This window comes from Rutilus rutilus (genome assembly GCF_951802725.1).
Source record: "Rutilus rutilus genome assembly, chromosome: 1".
NCBI lineage: Eukaryota > Metazoa > Chordata > Actinopteri > Cypriniformes > Leuciscidae > Rutilus > Rutilus rutilus.
In genome coordinates this window covers 10934727-10946717 of record NC_140209.1, presented here as the reverse complement: position 1 = coordinate 10946717, position 11991 = coordinate 10934727, and the positions used below count along the sequence as shown (strand labels likewise).

Genomic DNA, 11991 nt, shown 5'->3' with positions numbered 1-11991 from the left:
TTTGATCATCAAACACAATTTAAGAAAATCAAACATCATATGACACTGAAGAACTAAGATTTACATCGTTTCAGGTCAAGCATATAAAAGACATCCAATTAATTATTTTAACATTTAACTTTCCTGATTTTGTCCTTTTATATTAATTTGACCCAGGAAAAGCCTAAAAAGTCTGAAAGCCTTTTTACACTAAACACAAATGTTTTGTTCAAGCTGATTTAGAATAAAGAAAAGGTTTTTTTTTTTGTTCAGATAATATTTCTACTATTTGCTTTGCCCTTTAAAGACATGTGCTGACCAGATATAAACATACAAAATGTTTAAAATACAGCTACAGCTGAAGTTAATCGCCATTAAACAAGAAAAAGAAAAATGAGAAGCTACAAGTGAAGACGAGCATCAGAGCATCAGGAAGAGCTGAAATCTGCAAAGACTGAGTTTATTAAAGAGGACAGTGAGAACATGAGTGATCCAGAACCCTGCAGAATGAAACACACTGAAGATCCTGAAGAACAAAGAGGTTGGTGTTTATTCTTCATTCATTCATGATGCTGAAGAACATCCATGTTAGAAACATTCAAGCACTTCATCACATTTAGATAAACAGTTAAACTGTGAAATAGCTGCAAAAGTTTTTTTTTTTTACAAATGGTCAGTAAAAGGAGGTTTCATTTTGATTGTCAACATCAGGTCAAACTAAATTTAAATATTTTAACAGTTTTATTTTACATTTATTTTATATATGGTTTACAATTTCTAACAGTGTTACTAGAATTTTGACCTGAATTTTGTGTATATTTTTACAAAACTTGTATACTGTGGTAGATTTTTTCCCTATTTCGTACCTGACCTAAGTCTACCTGGGTCTCGTCTACAATCAACGTCCCCAAACGTCTTCAGTCGACGTTAGTTTCTATGGGTCGTGACCAAGCGGCAACATTCTAATCTGAAAAAATTAAGCCTACCCGGAAGTGCGAAAAACTGCAATACATTGAAAATCCGCTAGAGGGAGGCCCTAAAAGGGAGCAAATGTCCATAGACCACCATGTTAAAATGTCCGTTTTCACAGCATAAATTCATGTTTTTACAGGTTGGTCCCATGGACTTTTATTGTATTTTTCGATAGGTTCCGAGTGCCTGACAACTGTGAGGGGGGTGAATTCGTTAGTTTGGATCATATTTAGATATAAAATGTATGACAAATAAGGGCGAGGCCGAGGCCAGCATTTATCCCCTATAAAGTTACCATAAACTTCGCAGCTTTAAAAAACAATCATCATTCCTAATGCCGAAACATGACAGCCAATACGAGTCAGAGTAACGTTAGGCCAGAAATGTTTTCAAAGTCTTTTACACCGCGAGTCTGACAACTGGACACACTGCCGAACAAACCGCACGTCGGAAAGCAAGCCTGAGGTAAGTTAGCTTACAATGTTAACTGTCCTGTCAGATACAGACAGCGATGTTGCCAGTGTCATTATTTTTATATTTTGATATAGAAGTGGGCGAGATAATATCTGAGTGAGCAGGAACAAGTAGCATTGTTATTCATTGCGCGGCTTGCGAGCCTCGTGGCTCGCCAAGCTTTAATTTGTGGCTCGCATGGCGGTAAATAATACGGTGATATGATAATGCATTCACTAGAGATATTTCATAAAAACATTTATAACAAGTAGGGCTTCAACATAACCCATTAAAAACTCAAAGTGTCAGCTCTATTACAAATATTTTCGATCGGATTGAAAGGGGTGGTTTATCGAGAGAACGTGAAAAAATATATATATATGCTGCATCCTATATATATGCCGGTATATACAGTGAGGAAAATAAGTATTTGAACACCCTGCTATTTTGCAAGTTCTCCCACTTGGAAATCATGGAGGGGTCTGAAATTGTCATAGGGTGAGAGACATAATCTAAAAAAAAAAATCCAGAAATCACAATGTATGATTTTTTAACTATTTATTTGTATGATACAGTTGCAAATAAGTATTCGAACCTATCAGCTAGAATTCTGACCCTCAAAGACCTGTTAGTCTGCCTTTAAAATGTCCACCTCCACTCCATTTATTATCCTAAATTAGATGCACCTGTTTGAGGTCATTAGCTGCATAAAGACACCTGTCCACCCCATACAATCAGTAAGAATCCAACTACTAACATGGCCAAGACCAAAGAGCTGTCCAAAGACACTAGAGACACAATTGTACACCTCCACAAGGCTGGAAAGGGCTACAGGGAAATTGCCAAGCAGCTTGGTGAAAAAAGGTCCACTGTTGGAGCAATCATTAGAAAATGGAAGAAGCTAAACATGACTGTCAATCTCCCTCGGACTGGGGCTCCATGCAAGATCTCACCTTGTGGGGTCTCAATGATCCTAAGAAAGGTGAGAAATCAGCCCAGAACTACACGGGAGGAGCTGGTCAATGACCTGAAAAGAGCTGGGACCACCGTTTCCAAGGTTACTGTTGGTAATACACTAAGACGTCATGGTTTGAAATCATGCATGGCATGGAAGGTTCCCCTGCTTAAACCAGCACATGTCAAGGCCCGTCTTAAGTTTGCCAATGACCATTTGGATGATCCAGAGGAGTCATGGGAGAAAGTCATGTGGTCAGATGAGACCAAACTAGAACTTTTTGGTCATAATTCCACTAAACGTGTTTGGAGGAAGAAGAATGATGAGTACCATCCCAAGAACACCATCCCTACTGTGAAGCATGGGGGTGGTAGCATCATGCTTTGGGGGTGTTTTTCTGCACATGGGACAGGGCGACTGCACTGTATTAAGGAGAGGATGACCGGGGCCATGTATTGCGAGATTTTGGGGAACAACCTCCTTCCCTCAGTTAGAGCATTGAAGATGGGTCGAGGCTGGGTCTTCCAACATGACAATGACCCGAAGCACACAGCCAGGATAACCAAGGAGTGGCTCTGTAAGAAGCATATCAAGGTTCTGGCGTGGCCTAGCCAGTCTCCAGACCTAAACCCAATAGAGAATCTTTGGAGGGAGCTCAAACTCCGTGTTTCTCAGCGACAGCCCAGAAACCTGACTGATCTAGAGAAGATCTGTGTGGAGGAGTGGGCCAAAATCCCTCCTGCAGTGTGTGCAAACCTGGTGAAAAACTACAGGAAACGTTTGACCTCTGTAATTGCAAACAAAGGCTACTGTACCAAATATTAACATTGATTTTCTCAGGTGTTCAAATACTTATTTGCAGCTGTATCATACAAATAAATAGTTAAAAAATCATACATTGTGATTTCTGGATTTTTTTTTTTTTAGATTATGTCTCTCACAGTGGACATGCACCTACGATGACAATTTCAGACCCCTCCATGATTTCTAAGTGGGAGAACTTACAAAATAGCAGGGTGTTCAAATACTTATTTTCCTCACTGTATATGCTGCATCCTTCTCACCTTTTTTACCCCTGACCTGTTTTCATGCCTGGCTGCTTTTGGCTGCTCACCATGGCCAAAGAGCGCGCTCAGTTTTTCTCTGCAGCAGAGCAAGAATTATTACTGGAAGGGTATGCTGAGTTTGAAAAAATAATTAAAACGCCAGGGAACACCTCAAAGTGTGCAAAAGCCAGGAGAGAGGGCTGGCAAAAGGTAGCAGACAAATTAAATGCGTAAGTGTTCCATGTTATGGTTATATCACTTCCCATACAGAAAAAGTGGCATATATTCCAAATACATTGAAATATATTTGCATTGTTGTTCACTTATATTTATCATTTTGAAATATATTCTGAAATATAACAAAAATATAAGATTTTAAGTGTGAAATATATTTACATATATTTAACTAAAATATATTTATTGGGCCAATTTCGAATATTTGCATATATTCCAAAAATATATTTCAAATATATTTCTTTTATGGGTTATTACAGTATATATTCTTGTATTTTAATAATTTCATAATTGCTTGTCAGAGCCAGCTCAGGACCCACTAGAACATGGGAACAAGTAAAAGTGAAGTACAAGAATATTATTCAAACTGGTAATCTTTTCTACTTCTACTGTTTAGTCTCTTTTACCAAAAACATTTTAAATGATGTGTTTGTCTGTTTATAACAGCAACCAAGAAAAAGGCGGAGCAGAAAAAAAACAGGTGGTGGTCCTGCTCCCCCACATTATACCCCAGCAGAAGAGCTGGCCCTGGGGTTAAATATGAACCGACCCATTGTGGAGGGCATCCCTGGGGGCAGCTCTTCCTTAGACCTAAAGCCAGGGACCAGTAACAGCAACACCTTAATTACAGGTAAATGAGTTTTAAATCATCTTGCTACACTGTAAATAATTTGTTGCTGCATTAAATTATGTCTATAATCCAAATGGCTGGTTCAGTCACATTTCAACAGCTAAATATTGAGTTAATTGCTTTGACTTGTGAAGGTGAAAACTGCATAACAATGTAAACATATTTTGCAATATGTTATTGATCATATTTTTTCCTAGTGTAGTTCATTGTAATGCCATTGAGTTCTCCTCTTTTGTGTAGTTTTACATAACTTACATAACATAACACTTTTACCTGTTCCCAAGAAAGTGGTGCAACACTTTGTAATACCCATTTTTCTTTTGCACAGGACAGTGAAGAAACCCTCTCAGATGACTGTCCTTTGGAGGAAGTACTTGTAAGTGCATAAATAACTTTATTTAATTTATAGGTGCACGTACATATTATTTCTGACTGCAATATGAGTTGCAGGAGGAAAGGCCTACAGAAAGGCCTACTGCACAAAGTGATACAGAGGTGGGCAGTCTACTTTTCATTTTTATTTCTGTTGCATGAGGCTTGTCTTGATTTTATTTTTATTTTTTTAAATGGCACAGGGTGATATCCGTACCCTATATAAACGGAATCTTCAACAGAAAATGGAGTATTTTGATCTTAAAATACAAAAATTAAGGGGTGAAATAGAACTTGACACCTTAAAGAAGAAAAAACTGGCACTAGAGATTGAGTTGCTTCAAAAGGAACTTCAGAGTAAGTGCTAAAACACTATTTTTCACAAAGAGTACTATTGCTGACCTTGGATAACAATATATCTTATTGCAGGCAAAAGATGACCATCACTGGCTTTTCTTGAGAAACTATAATTAAAAAAAACCTCAATGAACTAAGCATGTTGTCTTGTCTTCTATTATTAATTTAATGAAGGTTTATGTGTGTGTGTGTGTGTGTGTGTGTGTGTGTGTGTAAAAAAAAAAAAAAGGTGTTCCACAATTCTGTCCCGTGCAGCTCTGCCACTAGGTTGGTCCAAGTGCACTAGCTGGAGGTCATCATCAGGCTGCACCTCCACCACAGGGGTCCTCTCCTTTCTGATGGTGGCAATGTTGTGGAGGATGGCACATGCAACAATAGTGTCACAGGCCCTGTCAGGTGCAACCCTCAGACCCTTCAGACACTGAAATCTTACCTTTAGTTGCCCAAAGGTCATTTCAATGCGTGCCCTTGTCCTGGCTAGAGCTGCATTGTAACGGGTTTGTGGTCCGGGGTTTGGGTCAGGGAATAGCGTCATGAAGTACTGCCTGCAGGCATAGCCCCTGTCTCCTAGCAGAGTCCCATCGTAAGCACCTGGAAAAATGCAGTTTTGTTAGGCTCAGAATAAAATTATGTAATATGGTGAGTTTGAATTTTTTTTTTTTTCTTGCCACGTTCAAATAATGTGCATAAATGTGACTCTCTGAAAATCCTGGAGTCACATTTGTTATGTGGAACATGGAGTCACACACCATCTAAAATATTTGTAATCAGTCAACTGCATAGCCTACTTTTGATTTTATTTGTATTTATATATATATATATATATATATATATATATATATATATATATATATATATATATATATATATATATATATATATATACACTCACCTAAAGGATTATTAGGAACACCATACTAATACTGTGTTTGACCCCCTTTCGCCTTCAGAACTGCCTTAATTCTATGTGGCATTGGTTCAACAAGGTGCTGAAAGCATTCTTTAGAAATGTTGGCCCATATTGATAGGATAGCATCTTGCATCTGATGGAGATTTGTGGGATGCACATCCAGGGCACGAAGCTCCCGTTCCACCACATCCCAAAGATGCCCTAATGGGTTGAGATCTGGTGACTGTGGGGGCCATTTTAGTACAGTGAACTCATTGTCATGTTCAAGAAACCAATTTGAAATGATTCGAGCTTTGTGACATGGTGCATTATCCTGCTGGAAGTAGCCATCAGAGGATGGGTACATGGTGGTCATAAAGGGATGGACATGGTCAGAAACAATTCTCAGGTAGGCCGTGGCATTTAAACGATGCCCAATTGGCACTAAGGGGCCTAAAGTGTGCCAAGAAAACATCCCCCACACCATTACACCACCACCACCAGCCTGCACAGTGGTAACAAGGCATGATGGATCCATGTTCTCATTCTGTTTACGCCAAATTCTGACTCTACCATCTGAATGTCTCAACAGAAATCGAGACTCATCAGACCAGGCAACATTTTTCCAGTCTTCAACTGTCCAATTTTGGTGAGCTCGTGCAAATTGTAGCCTCTTTTTCCTATTTGTAGTGGAGATGAGTGGTACCCGGTGGGGTCTTCTGCTGTTGTAGCCCATCCGCCTCAAGGCTGTGCGTGTTGTGGCTTCACAAATGCTTTGCTGCATACCTCGGTTGTAATGAGTGCCCATTCTCCTCTGACCTCTTGCATCAACAAGGCATTTTCGCCCACAGGACTGCCGCATACTGGATGTTTTTCCCTTTTCACACCATTCTTTGTAAACCCTAGAAATGGTTGTGCGTGAAAATCCCAGTAACTGAGCAGATTGTGAAATACTCAGACCGGCCCGTCTGGCACCAACAACCATGCCACGCTCAAAATTGCTTAAATCACCTTTCTTTCCCATTCTGACATTCAGTTTGGAGTTCAGGAGATTGTCTTGACCAGGACCACACCCCTAAATGCATTGAAGCAACTGCCATGTGATTGGTTGATTAGATAATTGCATTAATGAGAAATTGAACAGGTGTTTCTTAATAATCCTTTAGGTGAGTGTATATTACTTGCTGTAAATTTACTGCAATTAGTTGCCAGGAATTTCCTGTAAAATTACAATACATTTTTAACAGTGTACACACTCTGGGGACATCAGAGACTTATTTTACATCTTGTGAAAAGGGGCAGGTCCCCTTTAAAAGTTGAAAGATGGTCATATGATTGGGGGTTTAAGATGTCAGTCGCAAAGTCATGTTATATGTTCTTTACCAGAAAGAGAAGGATTAATAATATACAGTTTAAATTGTATGGACAAAATATGGAAAGAGTGAAAAAGTTCAAGTATTTAGGATTGTGGTTTGATGAGAAATGTATATGAAGGAATCATATTAAACAGGTTGAAACAAAATGTAAAAAGGTACTAAATCTCGTGAGGTCAGTTTCTGATTACCAATGGGGAGCAGATAAACAATCACTACTAGATTGGGCCTTAATACGATCGTGTATTGATTATGGGTGTATGGTATATGGAGCAGCAGCCAAGAGTATATTAAGAAAATTAGACGGAATACAGTTCAGAGCTATAAGACTCAGTACAGGTGCAGTGAAAACAACCCCTACTAATGCACTGCTGGTAGAAGCTGATGAATTGCCATTATATTTAAGACGTTCTAAGCTGTCTTTAGCATATTGGATCAAGTTACAAGGATCTGGAGAGGAACAACCTGCAACAAATGTTCTGTGTGATTGTTGGGAATATACACAACAACTGAAAGGTAAAGGATTTGGTTGGAATATTAATGCAGTAGCAGAAGAATATGGATTAAATAGCATAGAATATGGACCAACTACTGTATGGGGTAATGTTCCTCCGTGGATATTTCATGTGCCCAATGTGGACTTGAAACTTCTAGAGAAGAAGAAAGAATGGAATGAAAGTAATGTGAATAATATAGGATATTTGGTTTGAGATTATGTGAAGAATTTCCTTTGGAAAAGGAGAGGCCTAATCATTAATTAGGAAAGCAGTGAGTGACGTATGGCAGAAGAAGTGGGACACAGACACTAAAGGGAGACACTATTACAGCATTCAGAAATCAATTAAGGTGAAGGGTTTCAAAGGGAAATATAGAAGAGATGAAGTGATTTTTTTCCAGATTAAGGTTTGGACATACACTCTTAAAGAATGTGTCAAAAATGACACAACCTGTGTTAAATTTTAACACATCTGTGGGTGAGCTCCAGGACTACTAGATTTGTGTTCATTTCAACTCATTCACTGTGTTAATGAGTTTAACACACTAAATGCGTCAGAAAGGTTAACATAAAGATGTGTAAAAGATGTGTTTACAAACATGTGTAACATTACCACATTATGTGCTATCCTTGGCTACACACACTGTGTTAAGAAAGGTATCTAAAATCCTAAATCCTAAACAAAATAAGCATTTGACAAAATAAAGTCTGTGGTTGATTATCTTATTTATTATAATGACTGACATGTCAACAATTAAATTTAATCCAGAATAGAACAATACAATTTAAAGCAGTCAAAAGGGAAATGTCCAACATAGGATAAAACAGTTATTTTCTCAGTCTCATTAGGTAACATGACACACTTCCCCACCTTCAAAATAATTTCACTTATTTCCAAAACATGTTTGGCTTGATGTACATTGGTGGCCAAGTTTAGAAAATATTAAGCATTTTAATGTTTTTGAAAGAAATCTCGCTCACCAAATATTTTATTTGATACAAAAGTACAGTAAAAACAGTAAATATTGTGAAATATGACTACAATGTAAAACAACTGTTTTCTATTTGAATATATTTTAAAAATATTATTTTATTCACGTGATCAAAGCTGAATTTTCAGCATCATTACTCCAAGTTTTCAGTGTCACATTTCCTTCAGAAACCATTCTTATACGATGATTTGATGCTCAAGAAACAGTTCTCATTATTATTATCAATGTCTGTACTCCTCCATCTTTTTCACAGCATTGAAGTAAAAGTGATCATAAAATCAGTCTTTAATAAGCCAATCTTTGGGAATAAGCATTTTGTTCACCTTTGGGAAAAATACATAAATGAACCTAAACCTAAATTAACTTATCCTGTTCAGAACTTAGTCTTGTTTAGCCAGACCTATCCCTAGACTCTATTGCAGCTTTTCTTGACCAAGGACCACCCAAGAGGACGTTTGACTGACATGTAACGCAACCAATCACAGTTCGTTTTGTTCTGCGTCATGTTTAGGGGCGTGATAATATATGATGTTGATGTCCCTACAATAACAGACTGGCTGCATCTAATAAATTATTCATTCAAGAACGTTAAGCAAGTTTACGGCAACAATGGAGCGCGAACTTCAAATACTTTTGAAAATCCAGCGTTTAGTTGATCCTGGTAAGCGCTCATTGTCACAGTTGTAAGCACAATAGCATTCTTCTTCCACGAGGGGTTTTGGTGTCACGGCATTTGTTTCCAGGCGAACCGATAAAGAACACGACACTCACATCTCCCGAACATCCTGTAGAATTCAACCAATCAGATCACGACTTTGAAACTCCTGAAGTGTTTCCAGAAAAGTGTGACATATGCATCAGTCCCCTGTTTCCTGGATGCAAACGTGTCCACCAACACAAATCTGCTCAGTTCTTCTTCAGAGAAGATCGCAGTTCCAACACTATATAAAATATAATAGGGAGAGAGAGAGAGAGGAGAAAATTACACAAGCATCAAATTGTTTTTAATCTCCATCATACTATAATTCAGAATATATATATTTGTAAGTAACACCCTTTTGTCAGCACATTCAAACATTTCAGTTGAACTGTAAACTAAATTATGCCAGATTAAATTTTAATACTTACATTTCCTTAATTCTCTCCAAAAATGCTGAGATTCGTAGGCTTAACTGCAATCAGGGATTTAGGCTAGCCAATTTCAACTTGTTTGCAGTGAAGGGACAGCTGTTTGAGACAAATACACAGTAAGATACATGATGCAAGAAATCCCCATGTGATGATCTTTTTCTTTCCCTCAGTAGTTAAAGGGATAGTTCACTTTGAAATAAATTTTTGATATGTTTTAGCTTACCTCAAGGGCATCCAAGATGTAGGTGTCTTTGTTTCCGCAGTAGTTTCAATTTTGATATTTTTAGGTCAAACCGTTCTTGTCTGTCAGTCATATAATGCAGGTCGATGGTCACTGTCTCAAAACACAAGCACAGAGTCCAAATTAAAACAATTCCCCATCGTCCAAATTAAACAATTCCCCCATCATAAGTACACATTGATGGCCTAAGACACGAAACGAGCGGTTTGTGTGAGAAAACGAACAGTATTTATATCGTTGTTATCTCTTGAACACAGCACACGTCCAAATGATCTGACGGCGCGGGCGGTTATAGATATATACATAGATGTCGCCTTGGCTACTGCAGTTCATTGAAACGAAACCGTAGCCAAGCGACATCTAGTGTATACATCTATACCCGCCTGCGGGCGGGTATAGATGTATACACTAGATGTCGCCTTCGCTACTGCAGTTAATTCGAAAGAAACCGTAGCCAAGGCGACATCTATGTATATATCTATAACCGCCCGCGCCGTCAGATCATTTGGACGTGTGCTGTGTTCAAGAGATAACAAAGATATAAATACTGTTCGTTTTCTCACACAAACCGCTCGTTTCGTGTCTTAGGCCATCAATGTGTACTTATGATGGGGGAATTGTTTAATTTGGACGATGGGGAATTGTTTTAATTTGGACTCTGTGCTTGTGTTTTGAGACAGTGACCATCGACCTGCATTATATGACTGACAGACAAGAACGGTTTGACCTAAAAATATCAAAATTGAAACTACTGCGGAAAAAAAGACACCTACATCTTGGATGCCCTTGAGGTAAGCTAAAACATATCAAACATTTATTTCAAAGTGAACTATCCCTTTAACCTACCTGTGCGCTGATAGGCTATGCTTATTAGGCACCTTCCTGGTTGGGTCGGACTCCTTGGCCTAATAATAGATCAAAAGAATGCAAAAATAAAAACTTAAGTTGTTTAGAATGCTTGATTTGATATGAATTAATGATTTAGTGAGTTTTACTGCAATGCTTACCTGAATAAATTAAATCTGGTGAGACTGAACACGGTGGTCGGTGGAAAATGGTCCATCCTCTGATTGGTCCATTTGCTGTGTAATAAATATTAGACATAATGCAAAGGTCACTTATTTGATATAAAGTTAGCACATGTATTGTATGCTAACAGTTACCTAGCCTGCACATCACTGGCTCAAGAGCACTTATGACATATTGCTAATCATTTCAGCAAACTTTCAAATACACTACTACGACTACATTTTATACGTAACATTAATCAAATTAATAAAGAGTACGTAGACGATTTTTAAAACACCCTTACAGATAACATTTTGTGTTAGTTACAATCTAGGTGCGGTCACGTTTACCATTGCTTGGCGAAATTTTGCGTGTAAAATCCATTTATTAATAAAGGTCTCTTCGTTATCTGGAATTTCGTGTGAAAGTGGAAAAAAATTATGCAGATTTTGAACCGGAGTTTCCACGCAAATTTGCAATATTGATCAACATAAAGCTGCTTGGTTAAGCCGTGCTTCAGCTAACTTTAACGTTACACTATTGACAATAGTCGAGTTTTTTGCCCGCAAAATCTCGTCGTAACCTAGCTTTCAAACCAGTATTAAAATAACAGTAGCAGGAAATATTGTTTTTGTAAATGAACATGAGTGAAAAATATATAATTCAAGTACAGCGAGCTTACCTCAAGAACCTTGAGCATCACCGGCGTGATTCGGCGCGAATCATCTCCTCCCTGGTAAAGAGGTGGTTTTCACGAACAGTTTTGACGCGTTAAGGTACATGTTTTATTTTCAACAATATGGTAAAAACAAAATAGTTGCTGTCGTTAACAGACTTTTATCTACTAACGTTACTGAACTGA

At 38.0% G+C, this 11991-nt stretch overlaps 1 protein-coding gene across 1 annotated transcript in view; it reads left to right on the top strand.

Moving 5' to 3' along the window:
* LOC311287301 (GTPase IMAP family member 8-like) overlaps positions 1–11991 on the top strand; it is a 446844-nt gene that overhangs the window by 52958 nt on the left and 381895 nt on the right. The window lies entirely within an intron of this gene.